Below are 18038 nucleotides of genomic sequence, written 5' to 3' on the forward strand. Positions count from 1 at the left end.
TAATAATGAATTTTGATATTTTTAACTAATTTAATTTATATCTATAACTAATTTATATAATTATACCATTTTTAATGATTGATGATAAATCATTGAGTATTTCGTTTTTATTGTGGTTAATGATTTACGCTTGCAGAAGCAGAAACAATTTCTTGTATGCAAATTGGATTTTCTGACCAAGTTGTTTGGCTCTAATAATAAGATATAAACTGCTTGTTAACTTTCGAAGTAAGCTTAATTCGTGTTGCTCGATCTGACATATCTCAGTAAATATGTAAGCTTGATGTGCTTATTATATATTGAATTGAGAAGTTATATTAAGAATCTAGACAATGGATAATTATATTATTAACAATGATAAAACAAACAGAAACTTATATTATAGCATAACGTTTATCATATATTTATTAAATATGTAATTATAACAATCTTGTTTTCAAAGAGAAAAATGAAAATAGTTATATACAAATGTTTTTATATGTATATAGCTGTTATGTAATTGTAGTTTTCTTGCGCAAAATTCAAATCGTGTTTTATGTAAATGTTTCTTCCATAAAAAATATCTAAATAAGAACAAAAACTCATTTCTTCTATTTACTAAAAATTTCAAATTGTTGAGCGATAATATGTATTAACTAAATATTCTTTTGCTGAATATATGTATGTAAGCTAATTGTCAAAAATTATTTAATAAAATAATTACATAATACTATAAAAATGTTTCTTCTTTGCTTATTTAATTCAAATAATTTCTCAAATAAATCATAATAATTTTTTAAAAATTTGTATACAATTTGTATATAATATCTATACACATAAATTTTTAATTTTATTATGGTGTCATTCAAAAGTTATTTTAAATGAGCTATCCAAGAGAAGCATTTAAAAATTAAAAACATTATAAAATTATTTTGATATATATTACGTAATTATAATTAAATATTAATAACAATTATTATACATATATACACACACACTTTTCATATAATGTGTATTTAATGAAAAATTTTTATAATATAAGTTTAGAAAAAAAACTTATGTATTAGAGAAATTTTATTTTTAAAACACAATTTATATTGTTATACTTTTTTGCAGTTTACTCAGTAATTTAATTTAATTAATATGATTCTCTTATACTATATTATACAAAGAAAATTACATATAATCATATCATTCTCATGCACTCTCTTTTTTCTATTCGCTTTATATTTTCTCTGGTTAACTCTCTCTGTAATATAAATAAATTGTAATATGTATAACGACATTAATTAAATTGAATTATTGAATAGTCTGCAGAAAGTATAATAAATATAAATTATATAAAGCAGCATTTCTTTAATACGCATATTTTTTGAGAAACTTTTATAATTTACATTGTATAAATTTTCCCTTAAATATACGTTATAAATGCAAGGACTGCACGCTGCAAAGGCTTTAATTACGTTAAATTATCAAAAGCAATTCTAGTTTTATGCAATTTCATGGAGGAAGAGCCATCATGTTGACGTCTAGTCCTTTCAAAGGATGTTTTTCCATCACACGAACTGTCGGTTAAAGAGCTGCCGAGAGCAGACAATTCCTAAAAATAGACTATAGCATTGTTGTTGGTCATATTTAAGAGTAAATAAATTCTTTTTAAAGATCAATGTTACATTACCCAGCAATTTTCAATCAGGCAGTTCATACATATGATATTTTAATAACACATTCAAATTAATATTTCGTTCTTTTGTGAATTTCAATATTAATTATCAATTTAAATTAATATTACACGAAACTGAATTGAAATTGAATTTTGTTTATCGAAAGCAAAAAATAATATTTCATGACTTCCGAGATGGCAGTGGATTTTTCTCAGCACAAGCGATAGATAATAGAAATACTTTAGCGGAAAGATGTATTTATACCAAATAAAATGCTTCAGTTACCATCGTAATCCAATTTACCATTCCTTTGCGCATTCCCTTGCCGCAACGTTGGTAACAGCCATCGTTCACGGAAAACGATCTCCTCGTGCAAGGTGATCTCTCGTCGTCCTCTCTCGGAAAGTTAATGTCGGCACGTGTTTGTTACCATGAAAGCAGCCTTGCGAGCGGAAGCCAGCACTAATGTTTAATCTGGGTCGAATCGAGAGTGACTGGATGTTTATATAAACGCGCATTCGATAAAATCCGACTGATACGAAATAAGGAATACGATATAAACGACTGTGAAGCTGATGAATTGACAAGTGTCGCGAAGAAGTCGCTACCTCATTAATAATTAAAATATAGAAACACACCAACAGTATGGTTGCCGAGACACGCGAGCGTCCCGTAGCAAGCCAAGTGAGTTAATTACCTATATCTGGAGGGTTTTAATTAAAGTTTCTAGAACTGTTTATGGACGGCAGTGGGAGGGGAAGGAAAGGGTGAAATGTAGAATGTAACATGGGTATGTATGCACACGTTAAGTTACTGTGTGCGTATTTGCCTGGCAAGCCTTGCATTTAGTTGGCGATAGTTTCTAAGTTTGTTTGTGTGGATGATGTTGCCCGCTTGAAAACCGGTCTTCAGTCAAACGGTATTCCGATAAGAAGAAATAGTCAACGTTTGCACATACAATATTAATAACAGCGATAAAAAAAGCGTCAGAGAGTATCGTTATTGTTGATTATTTGTTATATATTACATATACGAGGATCATAATATCAAATCGTTTTTGTGCGTTGACATTGCGTTATATATTTTATATTTCACATGCGCAATAAATAAAAGTATACGATATATTCACATATTCGAACGTTTCTGATTGTTACATTATTAATCAATATCTCAATATTAATTATACAGAAGGTGTGTTCATTGCGCGCGCACACACATAAAACCGTCGTACAATACTTTAATAATTTATAGTCTTCTTGTCATTCTCCACGCGAGACTCAAGCTGGCAAATAGCGCTATAAATCGTGTCGTATATCATCATACATTATTAATTTTGAAATTATTTTATTCTTCTGAATAGTTAACGATTAATTAATTTGCGCGATTAATTTCCACGATTAACGATTTGAAAGTTATGAAGATTAATTAATCGAAAATGTAACAATTTTCGAGTTATTGAAGGGTATCGAGTAGAATTTATCACAATTGATCATTTTATTTAAAAAAATATATATTAAATCTAAATTAAATTAAACAGAAATTCGAAGATTAAAGTTTATATTTATTTCGATCATAAAAAAAGGAAATTAATTTATTATTGGTATCTTTTATTGAGCATTTATATTTTATATTTTCAATGTTATTATATTGAAAATTCATCTTTTATCCAATTTTTTACATTTTGATTTTAAAAAAGAGCCAATAATTTTTTTATATTAAGAGAATGAGTTGTCCCATATTTGTTTACAATATTTTTATTTTATAATTTATTTTTCCTTAATTTACATAAATCATATGTTTTTATTTCTTTGAAGACATAAAATTTATTGTTAGAGAAATATAATATAATAATATACTAACGATACTTTTTAACTATGAAAAGATAAATTTTAATTTTTAAATAAACGAATTATACTTAATGTACAATAATAATATGATTTAAAATACAAAGTCGAAGTTAAAATACAAGGGACGCAGAATATTCGATTGTGTTTTAGAAGACATTCAATATATTGCGATGACAAGAACTATTTCGCCTTCGACAATGTTCGCTTTTCGTACACAATAGCGCGCGTATAACTAAACAGCTGACGTGTCCTTGTCATTCGCGCGACGACTTTCAAGTAGGAAGGTAGAAAGATACACGTGTCGCAGTATTACATCTCGCGTGATAATTTTTATGAATAGTGATTTGTTTTTTACGTACAACTAGCAATTATATTAACCCACGCGATTTATCAATTTCATAATTAAGAATTCATATCGAGTCAACAGTCATTTATCGAGAAGTGGACATTCGATGCGATTACGCACACGTACTATATTGTAGGACGAGAAAGTACAAAGCTTCATAAAGGATTAAAATTATGAATAATTGTTTCGCATATTGTTTGATATCGATGAACGATAATTATTTTTTTAATAACAGTGAGCACTTGAATTCGAGTTTATCTCGCATCGCGTTTCGCATTTCTCGTCAATTTAAATGTAATTTTCTCACAAATTTTGGATTTTCAAGTAATCGCGGAATAATCCGCGAAAATTAAATGATTCGAGCAACGAAAACCTATTGATACATATATTGCTTTATTAATAAAACGCATATTTTGGATTTAACCGATCAAAATCTATCGCGTGAGTAGTTATCAAAGCGATGATTATATTTCCGGATATTGCGTTTCGTATTTATCTTTAATTTTCAACTCGTATGTTTTTTTATACACACATGTTGCGCGATATAAAATTATACTCGTCCTACAACGCACCGGCAGGAAAGGTGCTTGTCCCGCTGTGCTTGTGTGACGCTCACTGACGTCACACTCACCAAGTGAAGCGCGCATATACGTGAGCCGGGCAGCGGGAGAGAGAGTGGGGATAGAGTAGTAGGGGGACATTCCAATGTTCCTTCGCGCACGGCCTAAGAGCGAGAGAGAAAGCACTGAGACGTAATAGTGGTAGCCGTCTCTCTCGCTCGACACATTCCTGCCACGTAAAGTATAAACGGTAAAGGTAAAGGTCACAAGAGTAACGCGCGAAGTGACGACACTGTCGATAGCTTATCAAGTTGTCGACCGACATCGCGCACGAGATGACGTATCGCACGCATCGAGTAGATTGTGATAATTCGAATGACATTATGCTTTGTTTCGTGTTATTCTTTCGTCGCACGTGCAACGTAGTACGGGTCGCGATTAAAATCTAAAGTGTCGTATAAAGTATTCGCGTATATTTGGACAATTAATCGACACGCGTGTGTTCAGTGTGTGAGTGAGTGCCATGAAAAGGAAGACGAGGGAAGGAGGTTAGGAAAGCGGCAGGATGGAGCAATTGCGGATGAAGCAACAACAGCACAAGGTAAGAACTCTATGATTTATTTAATTTATATTGATTTTTTATACTTGTGGGATACGTCATTGCTACGTCATGTCCGTAACGTTAATATTCTTATATAGACTTTAAATAATCGGCGATAATTCGATTATATACGACGTCAGTTTGTATTTTTTCGTTTGACAATGAGATGTAATATAAGAATATTTGACTTTATGTTAACATGACAGTGACGTCATGTATAATGCATCCAGTTTAACATCATGCTATAACGAGCAGCCGGTGTACTAAAAAGTTCTTAATTGCTCGTTCACTTCTCCATGGCTATTTTACATTAATATATGCTATGTAATGCATATCTTAAATAATATATATAACGCATATCTACATTTTCGTTTGTAGTGTAGTAATTTCTATATAATTAATCAAAAATTTTATAAAATATATATTTAATATAAATATAAATAAATAAATAAATAAATAAATATATATATATATATATATATATATATATAAAGAGAGGGAGAAAGAGAGAGAAAGAGAGAGAGAGATATTTGTGAAAATTATATCAAATATGAATAAGATATATGAGAGTTATTATTAAGATAGAGTTTGATATATCCTTCATTCTCGGACACGTAATTGGCATTAATCATTTTACTCCCTTGTTATTTCATGCTCCACTATACGTTTTGTATTTAACAAGCGCTCGTATCTTTTTCCTCCTCGAGTTTTTTCTATCAAGCCCTGGGACATACATCTATCCGCTCTCGTGCACTTACAATCTATCTATTTACCTATATTCTTACTATATCGCGAGGTTATATAAATTGCGGACTGTTTTCCATTATACTCTGCATAATTCTATATATCGATGATTCGATATCCTATAATATCTACATATTATTATATGTCTGTATTTTTACGATTAAAGTCTTAGGTTATATATGTATGAATACATTGGGACATAAGATGATTTTACAAAATATAAAATATTGCACAGTGCAATCGTTTGTGAGAGAATAACTGTTCGCGAAAAATAAGAATAAAAAAATTATGAAAATTTATCAATAAAAATACAAATAAGAAGATATTTGTAAACATATTAGAGAGAGTAAATAGAGGAATAAAAGATATAAAGAATCAGACAGGTAAAATAGATAGATACATTATATGTATGGATAAGCAGACAAATGGCTTTGTAAATATCGAGTGACGAAAAATAAAATGGTAAAAATGAGAGAAATGTATAGCAGTACACTGCGATCAGGATGATAAACTACACAAAGCAACGTGTTTGCAGAGTTGCAAGCATTTGTATACTTATATAAATGTATAAATATATACACACACTACACATATATGTACGTATATATATTCGTAAATTTATGTAGTTTTTAATACGATCAATTAACTTTCTTTTATTTTATACCTTATAAATTTATAATACTAACATTTAACAAAAATACAATAAAAATGTTAAGAAAAAAATTTCTTTTCTTGGAAAAAAATTTTTTATCATCTACGTATATCTTACCGTCGTTGCTTCTATTCGCGCAATTACTAACGCGAAGATATGCAGGATCTCTAATTAATTCGCTCAATGAATAATTCAAGTCTGGCGAGGCATTGGAATCGTAAATTTACCTGCGCAAGTTAATAAAACTCGGTCATAAATTATAATGTATACATTTTCTTTTCTCTACGCAATATAAGGCTGCACAAATTGTTTGACATCTTGCAGCATATAAATGTTTAGGTGTGTCATTGTTTATACATTTTATTCGTATATTATTAGTCTTTTGATTTTTACCGCGTTGCGAATTTTATCTATCGCGACCTCGTTAACGGCATATCGAGCAATTTTTTTGACATAAATATCGATATCTTCTACCTTGCCATCTTAATTATAAGTTATAAGTTACTGACGCAGCAAAATTAGATACGTTCTCCCGAGACTCGTATCTTATCGCCTATCGTAACGTTAGTTGCTTTCCATGTGAATTTTGTCAGAAGGAGTTAGAGAAAAAATTATATGTCAAAAATATTGTACATTTAATCTAAAGATTTTTTTAAATATCTGTATTTAAATACATATATTCTTCTTTTTAGTGTATTTTATTTAATGAATTTCGGTACGTTTTATTTTGAAACTGGCGATTGTAATATAGTGTAAATCTAAAAATTTCTTATTATGTTATCGTCATGTTTTCTCCTGATTCGCAGTGCTTATTATCCAGAAGAATGCAAAGCTTCTTGTAATGCATTCTTTTCCTTCGTCTTCTTTCTCTCTCTTTCTTTTTCTCCTTGACTTTTAAATTTTTACTGTGCGAGAAAGATAAGGGGAACAAGATAAAGGGGAATATTAATTCGTGCGTTGAATTTTTTTAAATAAATCTACTCTTGTCCTAGTTCACCATCTATACATACTTGTATTTAGAGAGAGCACGGATTTCTGTCCAAACCGTCCGACTCAACAAACTTTCCCCTTTGCAATGCAAGTCTAGTAAATATTTCTTTTCTAGCATTAGCATTACTCTGCGTTTTGCGGTTACAGCAGTTTTGTGTTGCAGCTTTCCTTTCGGTGAATACGCAATATGTATACGTTTTATGATGTCGATTATGTAGTGAGAAATAGTATCGTATATGAAATAGGATTACACGTTTATATTACCTTACATTCGTATAATATAATTAAGAAACCCAAGATATATAATATTATTAGGTTTGAATTTTATGTTTATATATAATACAACTTAAGTTACGTATATATTTATATAATATAATTATATAATATTTATATAATATTATAATTATATATAATATATTATATATATTATATAATATTATAATTATAATTATATAATACTTACATAATATATATATATATATATATATATATATATACATATATATATTATTAAATAAAATTAATATATTTGCAGTTTATATTTTATTATATTCTCTTAGCTTGATAACACTTGAACTATAACGTTTAGCTCGATAATACTTAAGAACAATCTGTTATCTGGCATTATGAAGCAAGCGCGAAACATAAAAAGGAATACAATAGCACTCTCTCGCGTGTTTTTTGAAGGACAGAACAAAATCCGTGTATTAAACAAGAAACTAGCGATAAATCATAGCGTTGCCGGTCTTAGAAATTACGTCCCAACATGTTCCATTTCGGTAAAGAAATAACGAAAAAAAAAAAAAAAACGAGGGTTGCTCTTTCTTTGCGAAAGATACACGAAAAAGAAATTCCCAAGATGTATTACGCGCGACTAGGTTCGTTGTGCCAATTTGTGTTCTGTCGTCAAGATTTAAAACTGAATTTTACGATCTTGCTTTACGTATCCAGCTTACAATATGGATCGTAATTCGACATCTTAAACGCGGCATCTTCCGTAATATTGTCGTGTGAGTTTAAAAACGTAAACAAGTTACATAACTGATCGTAAAAACTTCTGAATCGCGAGTTAGTATTCGCAATCCAGCTTAAGCGCTTTCGCATATAACGCCCTTATATCGCTTTTTCCGTGAAGTGTACGAGAATATAAAAGTAAGTGTGGCTAATCTCTCAACAACGATAAAAAAATGTACACATTGTGGCGGAACAATATCTACTCGCGTAAATGTATTCGTAATCTATTTATGCTATGCAGTTCACATAACTGTGCGCGCTTACACGAACAAAGTTTTAATAATCAAACTCTCTAAGCTCTCGGTATATTTTCAAGTTTGTCGCGGGAAAAAGCACGTTGATACAATATTAATTAACCGAGAATGATCGCGCAACGATATTTACTTCGTAATATGTATATTAAAGAAACGTGAGAGGCAAGAGCACGTATATTTTAAGTATTCTATTTTCTGTTGGAAACCTTTTTTAATGCACTCATAAATCACATTTACCCAAAAGCCTGTAGAAAGTCGGAGAAACGTAAAGAAACGCAAAGAATTTCATTTAATGTAATCAGAGATACATTTTTACGTAGAAACATAACATCAGCGCTACATCAATCTTTCCGGGATACTTTAATGTTTAACGCGAATCTTTTAATGCGATTTAAAAAATACACGCGCGAAACGTTGAAAATCAATTTGTTTTGAAATCGCACATCGAAATCTCAATTTCGAAATTATCGCGCTCATCGCGTGAATCGATTACGCGACTTATACCGATCGAATATAATCCCCGAGAGTTTAACAATTCCGATGATTATTTCAATACGATCGTTTAATTATTTCCGCCCCCCCCAAAAAATATATATATATATAATTATATGTATTAATATATATTGTAAAATTATATATATTATACAAATATACGAATATGTATGTGTGTATATGTATGTCGACTCGGGTCATAAAGTAACTGTAATATTGTTTTGTAAATGGTGAGGAAGATAAATGCTCAGGTAGGCTAGGAATGAAGAGAGAGGAGGCGGATACGAGGAACAGGAAAAAGGATAAGTGAAGCGTACTTACAAATGCGGGGGTGGGTGGCGGGACCTTCCTGCGGCTTTACGGTATTTCCACTCCCGAGTATAGAACAATGGCCCAAATATGCGGTCCCGTATCATGAATATTTAGTGTGCGAGACGCAGCTGAAACTGGACCAGAATACCGCGGCTACCATATTTTTTTTTCCCTTTTTTTTCATACCATTTCCCTTTTCGCTTGCCCTGCACGCGCAACTCGGCGCGTAGCCTTTGTAGCGATCCGACAAATATATCGTACAATATATTGATGGTGTAGCTATCTTGATTAAATCGAAACGATTTGCATGAAGATAATCATATAATATTAAATACTCTTACTCTTTGTTACGGAAATTTAGAGCATATGAGTGAGAGTACCATTCATTGGTTATTTTAACGTAATAATTCCGATATATTGATATAATATCTTATATAAATAAAAATATATTTATATAATATCTTATATAGATTGTAACTTACAGTTTTGATAAATATGCAAAATTGTACACGTTCGTGAAAAATAGTTTTGTTTGCTCTGTCATGCTATTATAAATAAAAAGATTTGTATCGTTGAATGAATTTTGTGTATTTGCTTTCTCCGTTAACGTTTGCATTACAAATAAAAGATTGCGTCATATGAAAGCTTACACAGTATATTGGAATTAATCCTTTGCTAAATAATTACATTTATCAATTACATCTATCGCGCATATGCTTTTGCGTTATTTACAATAATATAAAGAGAAACTTGGAAAGGAAAATAATGAAGAGAAAAAAGCTAACCAAAAACATTGTGTGATTACGTGAAAAAATCAAAGTTCTTGAAATTTTTTTGTAAAATCTCACTGGATTTACTTTGTAACACTGCTAATATTATTATATATATTTTATCCTAATATCTTAATTTTAGCTTTTAAATTGATGATTTCAAATAAATAAGAAAATAAAAAATGGCTCGGAAAATTAAAATTTACATCTTTATATTATTGTTTTAATGAATAAGCTAGATATATACATACCATAAAATAATATAACTAGAGTTTAAAGTAATAAAAGCAACTTTTTGCTCTAAGATTTAAGAGAGTGAATGAACGGAGAAAAAGGAAAAGAAGAGTTAGAGAAACGCAAGATGAAAGCAAGCTTTCAAAATATTGCCAATAGTGAAAGGACATATCGTTGAGTGTATTATGAAGTAACATGAAACAATGATAGTGACCTTTTAAACATATCTTTAATATGACGAACAAAATAAATAATAAGGACATAAAAGTTCAAAGAACCATTTATAGAAGCATCTAAATGTCATTCTAAATGTCTCAAAAAGTCTATAATTATTTTTACGTGTGATATATATTATCAAGCTTTGTACTTATTAATGTCAAAAATATCTTACATCAGGTTCTCTCTCTGCCTTTTGTCTTTCCATTTATATAGTGTTTGCAAAAAAAACATTAACGAGCGATATATTATATAATGCAATAATTTTGTCATTAAACAATGAAAAGAAAGAAGCAGAATTGCAGTATATTTTCGCGAAGAAGATCGCAAAGGTCGTAAGGAACACGTTTTTCGGTTCCGCGATTCCCGAGAGAGTTGTTTGGCAACTGGCCAACGTAGCTCAGCTACTGTCACCCCCGATTCTATCCTCCCGCTTTTCTATCCACCCTCGCTCTTCGCGTCAGCCTTTGCTATCGCGCATCCGGCAGAGGCAGTAGTGTGAAAAGACGCGCGCAAAACTCGAAGGTACTTAAGGTCGTCGATGTTGGCGAATTTTAAGCGAGACTATCGATGATGCACGACGTCGGGTAACTGCCAATTTCAGGATTAATGCTGTCCTTGATGTCAAAGACGAAGGCCACAAAAAGTTATGTTCGTTAAATCTCTATTCTAGCTTAGCTGGAGCGCGCACATATTGCTCTATAATTTTGAAAGCCTTGAATTGTTATGATAATTCAGTAAAGTAGTCGGGAGACATTAGAACTTTTCGAGACACTTAACTGAGTTGCAATGTCTGTGAAGTGAAATGAGGGCACATATTATAATTTTGCGCAGGTGGGTGAGGAGTTGGTTAGTTAACTAGCTTGGTTGTGCTCGTCAAAAATGCCATTCAGATCGAAATGAGACAGAGCGTAAGACAAAATCTTTGCATAAACTCGACTAGCGACGAAAATGGAGAGCCTTTTTGAAAAAGCTTTCCAGGTTGGTTGATGGGAAATGCTTGCATGTAGTTGGCGTGCTTTGAAGCACGATCTAATACGACGTGGCAGAGACATCCAAAAGTATCCTATGAAATATTCAGTTAACGCTCGTGGCATCATAATGGGTGAGAACTTTAGTTCTGAAGACTTTTATAGCAACCGACAACTTTGCCGTGTTGAAACGCACTCATTCTACAACATTTTCGCTCTCTTTACGTCTCGTTTGCTCGATTCCCCTTATTCTTATTCGGAGAACAAAGTGCATGTCTCAGTAATAATGCAATATGATGAGTAGTTATATTGATCGAAAAAGATAATTTTTTTTTGTATTTTTTTTCACGCGATATTTTTATTATTCCTTTATTTCGTCATTTATTTTTTATATTGCTGTTGTCACGTATAACATATGTACAATGGAAAGTCATAAATTTCACTTTGTTCTCTCGACAGGAACCGAATTTTTCTTGTATTCGCGCACGTACGCTCACACTTGAATTTCTTCCGCTGTATTTCCTTTTATCGTCCTATCGTCTTGGTCGCGTTTTTACATTGATATTACGTAAATTGAGCTTAAGCGACATAGAAACCCCAGCCAAATGGGTCAGCAATGTGTATAGCAAACGGAATTTTGGTACAAAAATTTAGATCGTTTACTATCACAGCGCGACGATTCTCTTTTTCCCTTCTCATTTCTTTTTTTGTGGTGAAAAACTTGAATGCAGAGATTTTGCCCGGTTGGTTCACCCAATCGGAAAAATTGCTAACGAAACGAGAATCTACAATTTCTAATACAAAATTATATAGCGCTATTTGTTTCGTCCCTCGAGATACCTTTTATCAGAAAAAAATGGTTGGCAAAAAATTTTTTGAATCTGTCAAACTTTTGGAATTTTTCAAAAAAATCCCGAAATGGATGGCTCAATTTGTCATTCGCATTCGTAAGTGACGACGCTGTTTTATTTACCTTCCGCCACCGACGGGTTACGGCTCGTTTAGCGTCGTATTTCCCAACGTGAAACGGAGGATTGAATCGGCCAACGAGCCACAGGCAAAGTCAGCGAAGAACGGGGGTGGTGGGCGTCGTGTAGTAGGATTGAAAGCGACGCGGTTTTAGGACTTGTGGAACGAGGACGGGCCGCAACTAACTGGACGAGTTGCCAAGGCTGACCTCGGCCGCCTGTAACGGACCCACTGTTTGCACAGATAAGAGTAATTAATGTCTCCTCGGCTCCGACTTCCCAAATGAACGGGCGCCTTTTACCGACTGCAAACACACTCGCAGGATAGAGAGAATTTCCGTTATTGGAGCAAGGCGTATACAGGGAAGACGCGGTAGAGAGGTGGTTAATCACGTTAATGGTTCTCATATGTTTCTACTTAAGCGAGAATTTGTATTATTAAAGCGAAATGAAGCAAACGTAATGAAATGAAAGGGAAAAAGGAAAAACGCTAGAGAGCTAAAATAAGCGAGTTAATTTTGATTCATCCCTTTCCTAAGTCTGAGGCTATCGCATTATTGTATTCTCTTCTTGAGCGATCATGAAAACAAGAGAGGAGACAAACTTGTCGACGGCGAATCACATCTGTGGCATTTCGAGAAACCAACGCGACACGAAGCTAGTGGTTAACTCCACTACGGTAGCAGACCACGCTCGTCGACGCGGGTTAATGTTGCTCAAACGAGGACCGAAACATTCGTGGTATCATGCAAAGGATTAAAGTTACGATTTCATGGTACTTCGCAAGGCTAATTACGGCATAAACGGGTTAACATTACACTACTGATTACAAGGCCGTGCTAGAGCAGCGTTTAACAGCATGCCTTTATTGTCTAATATGCTGCATAGTATTATTTTCACCCTTTTTACGTTATTTAGATATTCAGAAGAAAAATAGAATTAATTAATTTTACAATTTCACGTAGAGATACGTGTATTATAGCATATTTAACTTTGAAAACAATTTGAAAATATGAAATTATTTGAAATTTAAAAAATCTGCTTTCTAAAAATATTCAGCCGGCTTTAGACAATTTATAATTTATGATAAAATTTTTGGATTTATTTATGATTTTCTGTGAGAAAAATGAATAATTATATGTAATTACATATACATAAAATTATAAATAATATTGTCGCAAATTGTAGATTGCTTAAAGTATTTTTAGAAGTTACGATCAATGTTAATAATTGCTACAGACAGATGAAGTTTGCACGTTTTATTTTGTCGTCTTTCCGTAGATTTTATTATCTAAAATGTCAAGAGTCTCGGACAGTATTTTTAAGGCCACTTTTACAGCTGACAAGTAGTAGATCTATAGCTACCCTGCGGGAACTCTAATCTGTAGAGATTCCGGAAACTGACTCAACGTTGGACCGTGACCGATCCTACTGGGAACACAAAACCGCGCTTGTCACGCGAAGCTAAATGTTACTCAAACAAGCAAAGGAGCCCATTTGCAATTTGCCGTATAGGATTAATGTCCTCTTCCCTAAAGTGGTCTGTAGTTTGACTTTTGCCAGATTTCAATTGTTAACCTTTGACATACATAAGCTCATCCAATAAATAACACAATATAATACATATTATAATTACAGATAACTAATAAATTATAATAATGTGATAGTAAATTTATTGGATAAATAATAGAATGACAGAAAGAGAGAGAGAGAGAAGATGAGAGAGATAATAACATAATACATTACATAATTTATAATATATTCACTAAAAATTGCATGCTCTTATTTATCATACATTTATAAGGTATACGCTATAGTTACATTTATTTTATATATTTTTTTCTTATTATTATGCACAATTATTCTGGTGAACATTAATTATTCTATTATTGTTTTTAACAATAATTTGAAAATTAAATTAAAATTGGCAAATTAGAGCCCCAGCGCGATAGCTGGAATTACATTAAAATATAATATATTTGTTACAAAGAGGTTCAAATGATCAAAATCGCAAATTAAAGGAAAAGGCAATTGAACCAGAAACGCTGAAAATATTACGTAGAGAAATTTTTAAATTATATTACAGAATTATTGGAACATATTACTATTTACAAAATAAGAATCGCAAATAATATGTAAGAAATTATGTCGACAGACGTTTCGATTCCAGGTCCTTTCCAATGTCAAAATACATACTACTATATACATAATCAACTGAAATTATATTAATAATAATTAGTAAATTATTTAAGAAAATAATCATCACACAAAAGTCAAAATAATAAAGATTAATTGGAAGATCTGATAGAGTCCACATTCAAATTTATAATATATTTTTGAAATTGAAGAAAGTTTGCAACAAAAGTCAAAAGAAATTGCAGAGTGGAATTATATTAACAAAAACAAACGTTTCTTATCATATTTTGATTCATTTTCAGCCAAGATAAGTAATAATATTTAATTTGAAATATACAGGTAATTATAGAAAGAAGGAAGTGTTGTTTCTTCCTTTGCGCTTCAACCTCCGCGCTGTGGCTCGAGATTTAATTTTTGATTTAATTTTTTAATTATCATTATTCGAGATCCAATTTCAACTGTATTTAATTAATAATTTTTAATTTCTGAACAAACTAATAAATAATTGAGGCAATGAAATATCTATATAGGTAGCAGTATCCATAATTGCACAGAAAAAATATGCATTTGCACACATTTTACATTTAAACATTAAATAACGATATTCGACTATCTCCGTTATCCTGACCATCTATGTCGGCGGTTCGAAAAACCACTAGGTTTTCCCAAAAAATCCGCATATTTAAAATACAATTTGGTTCATGAATTTGAAACTCTCAATCCCACCAACGAATAACAATAATCCCGCCGCATAAAAATTGAGTTTAACGATGTTGAAGCGGTGGAGGACAGAAAATTTAGGTAACCACTTGCCTATAAGCCACTAGTGAGCATAAACCGAGAGAATCGACCTCGTGCATTGTCACCATTTATTCACGATGTGCGGAGAACCGCGTTAATGGCCTAACGAGCGGGACGTTCGACGTAGGTATTGTTTTCGTTTCGTTGGATTCATATGCAACCAAAATAACAAATACAAAAATTGGAGACCAAAGAGGGAGAAGGGAAACACATCGCTGATGCTGCCATATGAATACTTGTGTATACACTAAAATTTCGATATGCTCGACAAATTATACCAGTTTTATGGTAGCTGCCCATGTCATGTCGCGAAACGTAAAAAATTCGCGTTCCCAGAAGGCTTTTCATATTATATCGTATATACCCTGATTGCATTATATATAATGTAAAATTTATATTATATGTCTGTACATACAGTATCCCAGTTATCTTCCGTCATCTTTCAAAGACAGATTCCTGGGATCATCTGAAGGCGATTTTTCCTCAACGAAAATGTCGAGGCACTAATAATTTTCGAATTATAAGTGATTGGAAATGAGGGGTTTTTCGTAAACTAAACTTTGTAGAAATAAAATATTAACAAAACCACATTCTTTGATTAATTTTAAATAGAGTTTACTTTAGTTGAGTTTTAATTTAATTGCAAAGATATATGATGACAAAAATCGGGAATATGCAAAAAATGATGGCCTTCATTAACATTTTCGCCGAGGAAAAATCGTCTTCAAATGATCCCAGGAATCCGTCTTTGAAAGATGACGAAAGATAACTGGGATACCCTGTTTATAATATATATAAAATCTAATAGAATGTAATCCAAATTTAATACATAGAATTTAATCACAAGAGAGCGTGAAAAATCGAAATAAATATTTTTGTTGTATCGCAAATATCCTTTAGAGTCGTGTGTCCTATATTAAATAAAATTCCTGCAAATTTATTTAAAAATCACTCGATACATTGGAGGTTTTCGATCGTACGGAGGAAGATTGTATTCATGAAACAAGTACATTTAAATACTTCAGTTACCATAAGTGCAGCCGGTCCGTTTTACATAACGCGTCCAACGTGATGTGCAATATATCCGCACTTGGTATCTTGTAACAGCGTTTAGTAATGCGAGGACGGCTGAGAAATCCTCTCGACGCCAGTCAAGCGATGTTAAATAGATATACATAGACATGAGACTAGTCAATTTCAGTTTTAGCACTTTAGCATCTCCCATGAGTAATTCTCACGTTTCATTCTATCAAAGATTTTGTCTAATCTCATAAAGAAGTCGATGTGCGAACAATAAACAACAAACGTACAACAATAAAAACATAAATTTTTCAACGGCAAGATTTAAATTTATATTTATAAGGGAAATCCTAGTCACATTTAATTCTGTAAAGTATAATTTTTGATATTTGTCGACGTGGGGTGCAATAATTTCATACCTCGTATAATCAAAATTTCTTTGTTTTTCTAAATAAACTGAATTTCCAGTTTCGTTACCGTTGACGAGAATGACATGGAAAGATCTATACAAGCTCATTGTACGTCTCAATAATTGGAATGAACATTTCGAGGAGATTAAACGTGACATTACGTAATGGATGGTGCAAACCTATTGACTGGATAGGCGGGTGGCCAAATTGCTACGATGTGCATGTTTCGCGGAATAAAAAGGGATCAACGTCACAGCTGAGCCTGGCTTATTCGATCCGGTCAACCGGATATGAAGGTGACGACGCGTTATCTATTTGAATGTTTCATTCATATACACAATGACTTTTTAATGTTTTTCGTGATAATGTAATGAGAAAATGAGATAAAGAGATAATGTAATGTGTTAAATCTAGCACTAAACGTCTCATTTGACGAATAATTATATGCAATATTTATATAGTTTATTTAGAGTCACAATCTTAACGTTTTATTTTTATTAGACGCGTTTAAATGAATTTATTTATTTATTAATTTCATTAACTTAACACAGAAAATACAGTGAAAATTTACGTGGAAATAATTCAGTATTTAAACATGTTTTCTATGAGATAAATTCCGTCCGTTTCATTTTTAATGTCATGCACTAGGGAAACGCAGAAGTGAGTATAAAAGTTTACGCATTAAAATATCCATTATTATTATTCTCTAACAAAGTAAAACTTGTAAAATTTATTAGGAATTCAAATGACTCGCGAATATTACAAAGTACTTGAAATACTAATGTAGACCATAAAAATCGAGTTCCGTGAGTTGACTTAAAATGCTCTTTGCTCATCGTTTATTGTCTCCCTAAAGTCACTGTTGGATGATCTTGTTAGGAGACCCTGTTCAGCATAAATCCGTTCCGCAAAGTTATGACCATAGTGAAAATTTGCCACAGGTGTAAGATAAGATGGTCCTATTTCTCGAGCATGAAACTTTCTCGCAGAAAAACCGCGATTTTTTATCACCAAAAATCCGCGGTATCTTCAATTCTTAGAAAGAAATCTCTCCTAA

General features: G+C 32.0%; 1 protein-coding gene across 2 annotated transcripts in view; it reads left to right on the plus strand.

Annotated features, from left to right (window-relative positions):
* The first annotated feature begins 4532 nt into the window (after nucleotides 1–4532).
* Nucleotides 4533–18038, plus strand: part of LOC105250481 (obscurin) — a 150542-nt gene continuing 137036 nt past the window's right edge. The window contains exon 1 of one of the 2 annotated variants that reach the window (XM_011256603.3): nucleotides 4533–4997. The gene's annotated coding sequence lies outside the window, so the exon portion shown is untranslated. The remainder of the gene's footprint in view (nucleotides 4998–18038) is intronic. The other variant, XM_011256605.3, reaches the window with a different exon arrangement.

The sequence above is a fragment of the Camponotus floridanus genome, unplaced genomic scaffold, assembly GCF_003227725.1.
Source record: "Camponotus floridanus strain SB8 unplaced genomic scaffold, Cflo_v7.5 scaffold15, whole genome shotgun sequence".
Classification (NCBI taxonomy): Eukaryota; Metazoa; Arthropoda; class Insecta; order Hymenoptera; family Formicidae; genus Camponotus; species Camponotus floridanus.